Source organism: Haliaeetus albicilla, chromosome 15, assembly GCF_947461875.1.
Source record: "Haliaeetus albicilla chromosome 15, bHalAlb1.1, whole genome shotgun sequence".
In the NCBI taxonomy this organism is placed as follows: Eukaryota; Metazoa; Chordata; class Aves; order Accipitriformes; family Accipitridae; genus Haliaeetus; species Haliaeetus albicilla.
Genome location: NC_091497.1, coordinates 33,727,151 through 33,740,504, shown reverse-complemented (window position 1 = coordinate 33,740,504; position 13,354 = coordinate 33,727,151). Strand labels below are relative to the sequence as shown.

The window sequence follows — 13,354 nt, the reverse complement described above, 5'->3', positions numbered from 1 at the left end:
TGTCAGTCTAGCACAAAGGCACTCATACAAATTTATATTTACAAATTTACTGTAGCAAAAAGTACAGTTCACTTGCTCTTAAGTGTGGGAAGGAAGTTGTGTGGGGCTTTTAAAGTAAGGGCACTGGAACTTACTGAATATGAAGAGACTAAAATTATGTGGAAAGAGAGTTCACTTCCAGCACCTGTAGTGTTCTGAGCAACACATAACATTCAGGTCTGTTACACCTTTTTTCATATGTCAGCAGGGAGGCATGGCTGTATCGACTTTCCCTCCTCAAGTGTACCTTAATTGTGTGCTCTCTGCAGTTCATCGGCAGTCAGGCAGCTGTCTCACTTCTGCAAATAAACAAAAGACTACCAGCTCATGAGTTCATGGTGGTCATTCACTACCTGTTGCTTTTGAATACAGGAGGAGCTGTCTGCAATATATGATTTATTGTTAGAAATAAGGCACTAAATTCAACTTTACAGGGTGAGGGCAGGATTGCACGGTGGTTGTAGTCCTCTGTTAAGGCAGATATTGTATATATCACATAATCACTGGGAAAAGTCTGTGGTTTTGGGAGGTGTGGGGTGTGATCATTTTTGTTTGGTTTGGTGTTGGTTAGTTGGGTTTTTTTTGACAAATTGGTTTAAGCAAATGAGCTAAGTAAGGCTGAACCTTCTAAATGCAAGCTTATTGCATAGAAATTATATTGACCTTTGGTCCTACTCCTCATCTGCAGTCCAGTAATAGGTCTTGTCTTTTACATTACAATCTGTATTTAGGTCTGTAACTGCCTACAATGTCTGTACTGCTCCATTCCAAGCATCGCATGCAGCCTTGGGCAAAATACAAAAGTAACAAGACAGTGCTTTTGGTCAAAGGCAGTTTGAATGAAGGCAGGTTTGAATGAACTCTGAGGTCAAATTGGCTTGGTAGTCTTTAGGTTGTTTGGAAAAGGTTTTTCCCTTCAAAAAACCAACATTAATGTAAAGAGATACATGCCCTTACAATTCATCTGTGTTCCACCCTTTTATCAGGGAAAGGAAGGTGTTGCCAGAGGATTTCCTGAGATATCCTTGTGCTATTCTAGTTTCTTGGGCAGCAGTTAAATGCTAAGAAAACATGCACAGAGATGTTACCCATTGTTTTTCCTCTCTCACTGAACTCTCTCCACCCTGTAAACTCAGTATCTCCTCATCACAGTTCATAAGGTCTCATTGCAGTTCATAAGGTCATGGGAGAAGATGGCTGCAAAACTCTGTGACATTCCCATCTTTGAGGGTAAAAACCATGAGAGACTAAGCAAATCTTCTGTTCTGCGTGATGTGATGTGCTCTTACATCACTAAGATACTTCTAACATTGCTTACAAGAGTGTCTCTCAAATTTGGGGGGTGGGGAGGGCGGCGGGGCAGAATGCAAGAACACATGGCTATCTAGAATGTGCAGTGTCGAATATGAAAAGATAGTTTAAGCAAAGGAAGACTCCCATGTTGATTTAGAAGTGATTCAAGGGCAGCAGCCAATACATAGGAATAAGTATAAGTAATTTTTTACACACATGATTAAAGAAAACTCTCCAGATTTTCTTTATGATCTAGGGCTAATGAGGAGAAGTTCTAAAAATACCAGGAACAAAAAGAACAGTGACATATGTCTGATGGCTGCGCTAAAGTTGTCAACAACAGCGCTGAAAAGACAGAACTGTTATGTACATCTGTAGTGAGAATGAAGCTGAATATTACGAATGATCATATAGCTATGAACAAATCCATCATATTACAGCAGTAAATAAAGACTGAAAGAACACTTCTGAAAATTTGTGCTACAAATTTATGGAGTCCAAGGAATTTTTTTTTAAATGGCTAATGTAAAACTGTCCAAAATTTTAAGGATTGTCGTGTAGCAAATGCTATTCAAGATGATTAATAGAAAACAGGAATTATAAAATGTCTAGTATATCAGTTAGACAGACTAGATCAAATCCTTAATCTAAAACTGACTCCTGTAAATGTTACACTCAATGAAGAATCATTGAATTAAGATATAATTTTGTGATGATCAGTCATTGGATGTTTGTTTGCAAAAAACCCCAACCCCAAATGAACACACAGTTGGAAGAAAATGCAAAAATCCTTCCTGACAGTTTTATCTAGGCCATGTAAAGTAGAAAAATGACAAATGATGGCATAGCCTCATGTATTTGATTGAATTAAAGAGCACATTAGTTTACTCTTTTGAAACATGGACTCAAAGCTTTGGGAAGTTGATCACCAGGAAAAAAGACTGGATGCACTTTAAGGATGAGGAGCAGTGTCCAAAAAACCAGTACTGCAAGATATCAAGACTCATGGGCAACAGGCAGCATACAAGACACTCCCTGTAGATAAGCGGCAGCCAAGAGCTAATAGTAGTTGAATGTATTGAACACAGAATGGGAGATTTCCTTTCCAATATTATTGACCTCACTTCTGGAATATAATCGGGTTTGATGGATTCACTTCAAGACATTTTTAAATTGAAGTCAGTACTGGTTGTAGGTGTTGGAAAAACATACCTACACACTTAATGTACATGGCGATGAAGAAGTAAATCCTGAGTTTGCTGAAGTGATTTGATCATGTACCTATGCATGAACATAATGGAGAGCCTTCAAAGAGCATACATTTGCAAATACAGGAGTCACAGCAGCAGGAAGCAGAAAGTAAAAAAAAATATGAATTTGCATAAAAGGAAAAAATATTTGAAGTGGTACCTAGTTAACTATTGCACTAGCTTATTGATGGACTTCATAGATTCTCCAACACTTGAAATTAACATCAAGATCCAAGATCTTTTAAAAAGCTGCTCTTGTTCAAGAAGCTCTTGAGCTATGCCAGACAATAATCCATGCTTTGTGAGAACCAGAGTACATCTTTGCAATCTTTAAATTCCTTTGTTGGGAGTAACGACATTCATTTCTTGTTTTGAGAAGAGGAAAAAATCAGTTTCAAACTTTTTTTTCCCAAATAAGGTCTTATTTCATAACTCTATAGGAGGCATATAGAACCTGTCTTCAATTTTGAAAGAAAAGCCAGTTCTGTGTAAATTGTCACGGATTCTTGTTACTTTTAAACTTCCTAACCATGTCATCTATGTTTTTTTAAAATGGAAAAATTTAAAAATAGGTAGTGTGGTTGTTGGGTTAAATGACGAGGTATTAAATAGCTTAGGTTTACGTCTTTAGTTACTTGGCTGATATGCAGCTGTTTGGATACAGGTCTTTGTGTGCGGAAATCTTTCAATGGAAGTTCTTACGCTTGTGAAAGTAATTTCATCCCATGATGACAGCTAGTAGAGGCTGTCTTGTTGTGGTCATGGAAAGTTTAACTGGTATGACTCTCACTAGGTGACCTTCTCACAGGATTCTGCCTGCTCTTAGGAAACAAGCCATTTCTTTTCACTGGTACATGGGTAGAAACTCCAAAATTGGCAATAATGCCAGGCATAATTTTATGTCCTTATGAGCACTGCTGTTTTGAAAGAAATGGTTTTGGGACTTTTCTCTCTCAGTTCCGCTATTGGGCCTACAGCTCTGACTCCTTGGGTTTGGGAATCTCTGCTTGATTTAATAGATATGAAATTTTGTCTCCTCATGATGTTAGGCTTGGACGTGACATTGAAGAATGTCATGTGAGAGAGAGAATTGAGGTTCTCAATGCAGATATGATAGTAGAAAATATGTTCTGCAGGTGTTCAGACTCGGCTAGCTTCTGACTACAATATAAGTGTTATTTTTTTGCAAAGATGGTAGATAACTTTTCATGTCTGGGCTGATACAGCCCGAGACTCCTATTTAGTTTGTGAGGGGGTACACTTTACTCGCATGATTGGCACTGAACGACTTTTTTTTGTGTTGGATGTAGCAATCTTCTATCCTTCAGAAGTGTAGATTTTGATGGCAGATGAAGTTATTTTGTGAATGCATACTGCAAAGACACACAGACAGGAGAAAAATTATCAGTAGCTTGTGTAGGAAGAGAGCAGATATGTAAACTACCATTAGCACGAGAAAACCATAATTTCTTGAACTATTTCCAGAGGGTGTGACAGTATTTGTAAGTATAGATCTGTATGCTCTGTAATAAAGGACCTGTCAGATTTCATTGAGAGATGTGCAGAGGAGTGGTGTTTGCCAAGAAGATTTCCATTAGTATATTTGACCTGATACAACCTATATATCTAGAGCTTGCCATTTATGTCATGTGGTGGGTTATTTTCTTCCAGGTATCCAGAACCTGTCAGGGATCTTCACTGTTGAGGCTACCCAGGAGCAGAGTTGAATCAAAGCACACCCAGGTGCCTCAGCTGCTCTCCCTCCAAAACAGAGATTGTCCTGAAGACAAGCACACTGCTGCATGTTGGTCCTTGTTCAGGACAGAATTCCTGCGCTAAAACATGCCAACCTGCAGTATGCCTGCTGCCATTTAAGGAATTCAAGGAATGACCCTGGTTTATTAATTAAAGCAAAAGGAACTCAGCCCTTAATTGCGAATTAATTATTACATCAGACACATACAACCACAAAGTGTCCAATGTCAGTTGTTGGGCAACGTAGATGGGGAGAACAGTGGATGGCTTTTTAGTAGGGTGGGAAGTATGGTTAGGTTTTCCCCGTTGGGGAGTAACAGTGTTGGATTTCATAGAATACCATACAGATTAATTGGCTCAATATAGTCAACTTTTGGCCAGGATGGACTACTACATAGCTCTTCATGGGAGCACTGGATGCTCCATCCTGGGCCCAGAAGAATATGTGACTAAAATCTGTGATAGGGGATTTGTGACAACAAGGGACCATTCATCACCTAACAGGTAAGATGATCACATTAAAGTCATGTTGCGATCCTGATCGTGGGACAGAAAGTGCAAGCATCCAGTGTTGCATTGACTGGCCATGTATCTGCCACGTGAAGGCAAATATATTGGAATTTGAGAAGTGATGGATATACTTAATTGTTTGTCAGGAGGAATGACTTTGGGGTACTTGTGCAGACAATGTTTCTGTGTGCAACTTGAGCTTGATGAATTCTCAAGGTTGCCTATTGTGATCCAGTATGTTAAACTAACATTGTTGCAGGACAAAAACTGGTAAAGAGCAAAACGTGAGAAGATCTGGGTTCCCGTTTATCCAGGGGAGCAGTGTTGACTGCCAGCGATTTTCCAGTGTGACTTTGGGTGAGTCAGTTTAGAGCAACACTTGCTTAAAAATAACAGCCATTTTTCATGAACTGTAATAATACTTAGGTTTCATTTGTTGACACTGGAAAAAACCTGTAATTCTTTGTCTGAAAGCAGTGGTTTAGATACTTTTAGCGTAGTTTTATACTGGTTTTGGTTCAACCGTTCTGCTTTAGTAGGATTTTTAACTTGCATGACAAGAGACTCAGAAGTTTGTTCTGCCTGTGAGTATGGGTTCTGGAGACGTACATCACACAAACTGCAAGCTCGTTATCCCAGCCTACAAGAAAAGGACACAGCAAGCTGGGTACTGCCTAGTATGTTTGTTTGGGTTCCATCACTGTAGTGTCAAAGCACCGTATGGTCTTGAATGCATTCATTTTCCCATGGGGAGACTAAGTGGCTTTTCCAAGATCACATAGAAATGTATGACACGGATAGGAAGTGACTCTTGATTTCTTTGGTCTGAACACATTTCTTCATCGGTACAACACCCTACCTCTGTATGGGACTTTCTGGTAGTAGTTGTTCTCTTGACTGCGGCAATCACTTGAAAAAACCATGGTTCTGTGGGTAAATCCTGGCCTTTGCTGCCCTGAAGAAGTAACTAACTGGAAGGCGGTAAATTATTGATGGTGCTGATTTCTTGTTTGATCCCTCATGTAGAGGAAAATAGCAGCCTCTGAGCGTTCTTGGCTGCTCAGTCTTGAGAGGCAGAAGCAATCTGGAGCAATCTGTTGTATCTAAGTATTGCAGGTATGATTTCAAAGTCCCCCAAGAAGAGGAACAGTTGCTCTTTTAGGATCTTTAAAGTGAATGGGTGTGGAGCCATTTGTAGCTGTTTACCATGGAGATTTTGGATGACACTTCAGGAAACCCAAAAGGTGCTAGTTGCCAGAAGCAGAAAGAGTAGAGCAGTCCTTCTTCTGGTATCTATTTCTTTTTCTACTTTGCACTTGGTGTCAGCTGCTCTTGCAGATGGAATTTGATGGAGCTTTTTCTGATCTGGAATGACAGTTCCTATCTACTGACATTCTTTAACAGTATATTTTTGACTGCACACCTTTGGGTGTTTGCTTGATGCCACCTCAGTTTCCTTATACTAAAATGGCTGTTATGGTGAGTGCCTCACAGGAGCATTTAACTTGTGTTTCAAATTAAGCTTAATTTTGTTTGTTTGCAAGTCATCTTCAGAGGATCTCGTGAAAAATGCTTTAGACTTCTATAGTAGTGGTCAATAGAGGAAGAGTCTTAATCCCAAACTGCCTTCCACCTTGTCAGAAACAGAGCCACATGTTATGTATGAAGAAATTATTGTTGTCAAAAGGCAGTTGATCTGCCTAGTATTTTCATTGCACATCACCATTAGTGAGATGAATATGCAGTAATACAGCTTTCAGCTTCAAGCACTGTTAGGAAGTTTAAAGTTGTCTTTCACCACCAGGGAAGCTGTAGGGGATATATATATAGATTTTATTTTTTTTTTGCATATGAGAGCATGTTGAAAGGGGGAGATGTCTTAACATGCAGTACCCCATGCTGTCTTACTAACTCATGCCTAATATTAAGAAAATTGCTTGCTGAAGTTACGTGGAAACCAGCAGCTAAATTCAGTATTTGCAAGAAGACTAAGCAGTATTAATATTGTTTGAATATTTCAGAAATGGGAGATAAATGCTCTTATACACATGAGAGAATTTTGCAATCTAATGAAGAAAAGTGCTAGCAGTGATGCAAGGACTGTCTTCCAGCATACTAGACAGTGAGGGCTTATTTGGCCATGTATAACTTTTTTTTTTGTTGCTACTGTAAATTATTTTTTTTTTTGGTGTGTGCTGTGATACAAATTGTAAGATTGGGCTTCTCATGGTACATGTGTGATGAGGGGTTAAATTTTAGATCTTCAGCAAAGCTGCTCTTGTTGTTCCTTCTGAAATGAGCTTTCCTTTTCACATTTTTAATTCTGTGAATGAACCTTAGACAAACAAATGTGGCCACTGAAGTGGTTGACTGTACAGAGCTGGGATGGAAGCAGTCCGGAGAGGTGAAGGCTTTAATTATATTAAAAATACCTGCTTAGCTCTTCAGGGAGTTACTGATTTTGGAGGACTAGTTTCTGTTTGCATACATCCCCGGGTAAAAAGCATGATGTTGTCATGAGTTCACTGTTCCTCCACTCAAAAGTGGGAGTGCAGGTATGGTTCTTGATTGTGTTTTACGTTGGGACACAGTAGATAAGGGATGCGATTAACATTTTTTAAGTGACATTTAGAGCAGGCATAAAATTTTGATCTGTTTTATTTTTTGGTTGTTGCACAATAGTAACCTCCTGTTTAGATGTAATTCCTGTTTGGGGGAGGGAATGTGCAAGGAAATAGATTAATGTTATGACTTTCTCTAAGGATGTTGCTGATGGATGCCTTTAAAATGAGTAAGATTTTAAATACGCTGGCCTGTACTTAAAGTGTTTAATACATAAAGGTTTCTGGTAGAAGGGCCAGTGTCGGTGCGTGATTGCTGGAGTGCTGTACATGTGAATAATATGTAATATTATGTAAAAATATGTAAAAACTCCTGAGCAGTTTATAAGAGTTAATGCAGCTTTTTAAAACAAAGAAACAAAACCCCAAAATAACTATCTTAGCAACTGTTTATATTATATTTACATTAAATACAACAGGAAGGAAAAGGTAGTATGTGCTTAAAAGCACTAGAGGGAGCCAGGAGGAAGAAGAGGGGAAAACCATTGAAGACATGCTTGCATTTTTAGGAATAGATTGTACAAAGCATCCATTTAAATCCTCCTGCTTAGTTCAGCTAAAATGCAGCTACAGGTCGGCTGCTGCCTCTGGCTGCTCTCTGTTCCCCTACACTTGCCTGAAGAAATTTCAGTTTTCCAGTCCCGAGAGAGGCCAGGAGGCTTTGCTGCTTTTTAAATGGCCTTAGGGAAAACCACCTGCCCCTCTGTAGACTGCACCCCTTTTTTGGCCTTGGTTTTTATTTGGATGAGCAGCCAACTGTTAATTTGCATTGCGGTGCTGGTGGCTGTTTTGGGGGGATTGGTGTATAAACTCAGTTCTGAGCTTGTCTGCCTCCGAGGTTATATGGGGGAGAAATAGAGAAAGTGGGGGTGTTGATGTATGTCTGTATTTGGGATCGATTAGATGAAGATTACTTTTAATGGCATTAATTTGGAGCGGCCACATTGCTCTTGCAGGGGATCTGATGAAAATTAGTATCTGTGAGCTTGTAGAGTAACAGAAATACGAAGTTACTATAAAGTCTCTCATTTTATGAGGTTTTAGAAGTGTTGTTGGGCTCGCTTCTTGTATTGCTTTGTTGTAAAGCTAATGCCTTGAGTTAAAGTGTAACAGCTTTACAATGTAGATAGTGTAAGTAATTTGTTTTTAGTCCCCCTCCACCCTGACAAATTGCCATAATGTTGATATGTTGGGATCTGCAAGAATAGAATGAAATCCTGGAGGGTGGGGGGTATTCTTTAGTTTTCAGGTTTGGGGGCGTGGGGGAATCTTTTTAGTATTCTAAAGTTTCTCCTCTTGATATCCAGTATTACACAACTAAACTTGTTGATGTGGAGAACTGAGTTTTGATGGCCTGGGGCCTTGACATAGAGCAATTTGGGGGGAAGGAAGGAAGGATGATTATTACTTATTTATCATTATTATTATTATCTGAGGCTGCTTAGGGCTTTGGAATCCTGGAATTCACCTCAGAGGAGGTAGACAGACTGGAAGTGGGTGATTAAATGAGCAGAATTAATATATATGTACTGCATGTTTATCATCTGCTGCTGTAATTTATTGCTACCATACTTATTGTTCAAGTTCCCTAATTTCTCTTTTCCGCTTTAGAAAATAAATAGAAAGGGCAGGAATAATGGACTGGGGTTTTCTTCCTTTGGTCTTTATTAGATGGAATGATTTTAAGTTACAAAAGCAAGGACAAACATTTCTCGAAAGTACTCTAACCATGTTTTAGCCTGAGGACTCTGCTCACTTTAAAGGAAACAAATATAATGGAATTTAAATATGTGGAGGCTGGAGTCCTTTAGCAGTGCACAGAGATTTTTTTTTTCCCAGTGTACTTTGAGACTGTAAAGAATTGTTGGCTATTAATAATTACATCATTCCAGATCTGAGATGGCTACAAATTAAGAATTGAAGAAAACATTTCTTTTGAAATATTTAATAACCTCTCAGCAACAAAAAAACCCAAAGAGGTAAGAGCACTAAGTAATTACAGCTGAATTCCTGTTGGATGGTTCAGGGCCTTTCCCTGTCATCTGAGAATTAACTGCACTGAAGATGAAACAGAGTTTTGGAATAGCAGAGAATTCCGCCCCCCCCCCCCGCCCCTTTAGCTACTCTGCTTTGCACTGTTTCTCCTGCTGCAATGCAGTGATGGGGGCAGCTGTGTTTCTTGCTCTCCTGTTGTGTGGAGGGCTCCTATTAAAGCCCCAAAGTATTTCCTCGGGTAGAAGACTGGCAGAGTTGAACTGTAAATGGAGTGCCTATTTAATTTATTCCTCAGAACCAGGAATACAGGCATATTTAGTCCAAAAGAGAGGGTAGTCATTTTCTAGATAAGTTTCTTATGCTTCCAAAGGCCTGCTTACTCAGAACGGTCTATGAATACTTCAGGGAACTCAGTGATACGCAGATTATCCAGTGGGGCCCCTTAATGTGCAACTAAAACAGCTTTTTTCTGATTATTCAATCTTTTTTGTGACTATTCAACTGCAGGGTAGCACCCGCCAATGTTGAACTCCACGGGGCAACAGAGGGTTGTCTTTTTACCTGCTGAAGTGGTGGTGGATGCACTATGGAAAGGATATAATTTCGCTTGGGAGAGTAAGAGGAAAAGAAGTTATTCTCTTAAAAGGACATGCTAGAAATTAATGACATGGTGTACTTAGATTTTTTTTTCTTTTTTTTTTTTGTGTTGCCTTGGGAAAAGCCAGTACCTTCAGCAGTAGCCCAAGGGCAGAGTTTTTATCGTTTGACTTTCGCTATGACGTTTACCCAAAGGCCGCGGTATCCGATAAAAAAGAAAGGGCCAACCCCAGCATGGGTGTAAGGTGCCGCAGGATGCAGTGCCCCTTCCTTCTCCCCACCGAGCTGGGGCAGAGCAAGGCACCCACGAAACGGTGCCAGCACCAGTTTCCCCCACCAACCAAATCCTTCATGTCGCAAAACGTCAGCCTGTGCCGGTTGTCCACGTGCCTGCTAAGCTTCGTGGAGAAAGATGCTGCTTCAGAGGGCGGCTTGTCCCGCTCTGAGCTGGGCATCCACAGCGTTCCCTCGCTGAGCAATCTCAGGAGGTGGTGTAGAGAAGAAACCTGGTTGGGGGTGTCTAACGGGAAGCCTTTAATTCTGTGCTGGAGGAATATTTCACTATGGGTTTTGAGCAGAAATTGCCACTTGGTGTCACTTGTTGCAGCATTTTTGGGTGCAGCGGGAGCAGCCCTTGTGTCTGTTCCCAGTACTAGTCGGGGCAGCCCACAAACGCGGGGCTGAGGTATCTTGATGAGCTGTTAGGTAAAGCGTAAGCATGAACGATGACGTGCTTTACAGATAAGTTGAGAGCACAAATCTGCTGATCTGAGGCCAGCTTGGCACCTCCCGTGCAAACGCAGGAGCACATGCAGGGAGGTTAAGGGAGCAGGGACGACTTCTGCCTCTCTGAGCCCTGGAGGGACGGGCAAGTGCCTGATTCTTGGCTCTTCAACGTGAGGATTTGGGATACTCCTGTTTGCCTTGGTTAGGAGCTGGGATGGCTAGCAAAGGATGTTAGCCCTTTAAAAGGTGGCTGTTTCATCTGTATTCATCAGAAATGAGGTTTCTCATACTTTTTTGGTTGCCTTTAATGTAGGGCTGTGAATAGCTACTGCAGGTGAGCCCTAAATCAAGATCTGATGCGACTGTAGTGCTGGTGTGCGGCAGGGGCTGAGATTAGCTCCCCGAGCAAATGTAGCATATGGAATTATTTTTAATAATGTAGGACTTTGGCTGAGGAAGAGGGACAGGAGGTGAAATCTTCCCCCCAAGCTGGTGAGCTCAGGAGAAATACATGCTGGGCTCTCGTCCCTGCTGGGGCTCATCTGAGATCTGGGTGAGGATGGGATTTAAATCCCAGTGCCCATGGTGGCTGGTAAAGCATTCTCCTTTCCCTGCTCTCAAAGCCTCTTAGACAGCTGGGGGGGTCAGGTGGGGAAGTCACTTGCCATTCCCTTTGGGAATATGTGGTGCTTGCTTAGCAATAGCTGTTGAGAGAGAAAAGTGAAGCATTAAAAATTCCTTTAATTGTATTTTGCTGTCTGTGTGTGCTTGATAATAGCTGGTAGTACTTGTTTGAGAATACTTCAATTGTATGGGGTTTTTTGTTTTGGTTTTTTTTCCCCATTGCATTAGCCTTTGAAAAAATAATTTTGGCTAATGTTTTTCTTCAGTGGGATTTAAATTTTGCTTAGAGTATACTGCACCTTCCCCCTCCCCCCCCCCCCCCCCTCCAGTATTATTGCAGTAAAGTATTCGGATCTTTATGTTATAACATATAGTCAGGCAGGAAGCAGCTTAACTTCGGCTTCTCTGGGCAGGGCTCTGCTGAAAGATGTGGTGCATGAGCATGTTGATTTTAGTATTATCTCGTAACAACAACCCACTGTTGGGCTCCCTTATTTGCATTCTCAGCAGGACGGCAAGGTGAATAATTTAATTCCAGCAGCCTCCGCCACGTGATGGTGCGAGGACCCATCAGCGATGCCTCCCCTGCACCGACAGACTTCGGAGGGGAATGGAAACTTACTGAAGTGATGCCAAATCATCGCATCGCCTCCCTTAACCCTGGAGAAATCTCTTGGCGGAGCGATCGCTTCTTCCTTTGCTTTTCCACGCGTTCCTCTGACGTGGAGTTTGGGGGGGGTGGTGTGTGAGCCTGCGAGTGAGATGAGCGAGGGAGTGGGAAGTGGGGAGGGCAGTGGGGGAAAAATGCACACCCAGCCACGGAGCTAGTTTGGAGCAGGAACGACAAGGAGCCGGAGCAAGGCCGCGAGTCCGGCCGTAGGCAGCGGGGAGTGGAAATTTACAGCTGCTTGTGAGCGCCTGTGCATGTTCAAGCGATCCTTTCTGCTAACGCTTTTCCAGAGGCTGACGGTAGCTCGGCAGAAGAAGAGCGGGAGGCCGAGTCGCGGGATTCCCTTGTCTCTGCCACGTGTCGATAATCAGCAGAGGGGAATAAAGCAGAATTAAATGGAAGGTAACTGAAGGCGGCTGCTGGCGGCGTGGGCTGCGGGGAGGTGGCAGAGCTGTCTTCAGCACCTGGCCATGGGGCTGCGCAGGGCTGCCTAGGAGCCCCCACCTTTCTGCACGCAGTAAGTGTCAGCCAGGATGATGTCCTCTGAGTGACAGAAAGTTAAGTGATTTAAGAAAACTTTTCTTTTTTCCAGTTAGCACCAACCTTTTCATAATAAACCTCTTGCCTGCTTGTTCTTGGTAGTTACGCTGTTGGCTTTTTATAGCTTTGTAAACTGTGTTACCAGGGGTGGCTTTTTAAAGCAGGCAACCCTAAACAATACTCCTCCTGTTACATAAGGTGCTGGCTCCACGACCAAGCGCTCTGTGTCCATGGAATATCTCTGGAAATGGATTTATTTACAGTGTGGTTTCCAAAAATAAAATATCTGCAATATATCATTTCTCTTGCTCCTCTCCGCTGACTGTCTGCAGCTGCGGACTGGCTCTTGAGATGCAGAGGAATGAGAGCGTGGCCACTTGCATAAGACAGCAGGAGACAGTTAGAGATGAAGGGAAGATGAGCGTGTGTGTGAACCATCACAAGAAACGGCATATATAAATTAACCATCTCGTTATTTATAGTCGATAGGTCTCATCAGCCTGAAATGCTAATTCTGTGCAGCAGGCTATTCATGAAGTCACTAACAGGCAGAAGTTTCATTGAGCTTAAGGGAAGCAATTTTTTCCTGAGCAAAGACTCTTTCCTGGACTAATATTAGTAGTAAAGTGAAATTACTGCTATAGCAAATTAATCTGTTACAAAGCTATTGAAAGTAATACAGCAGGCTTGCTAAGGGCATGGTCAAGTGAATGCTGTGTGGAGAGGTAACTTTC

The 13,354-nt window shown here is 41.6% G+C and overlaps 1 protein-coding gene across 5 annotated transcripts in view; it reads left to right on the top strand.

The window, feature by feature from the left end:
* The window catches only part of CAB39L (calcium binding protein 39 like), a 67,318-nt gene that overhangs the window by 9,108 nt on the left and 44,856 nt on the right, over positions 1-13,354 (top strand). The window contains exon 2 of one of the 5 annotated variants that reach the window (XM_069802728.1): positions 12,371-12,597. The exons of 2 other annotated variants lie outside the window; for them this stretch is intronic. The gene's annotated coding sequence lies outside the window, so the exon portion shown is untranslated. Of the gene's footprint in view, positions 1-12,053; positions 12,598-13,354 lie in introns of those variants that run through there. 2 more of the 5 variants (XM_069802729.1, XM_069802732.1) reach the window with 2 other exon arrangements.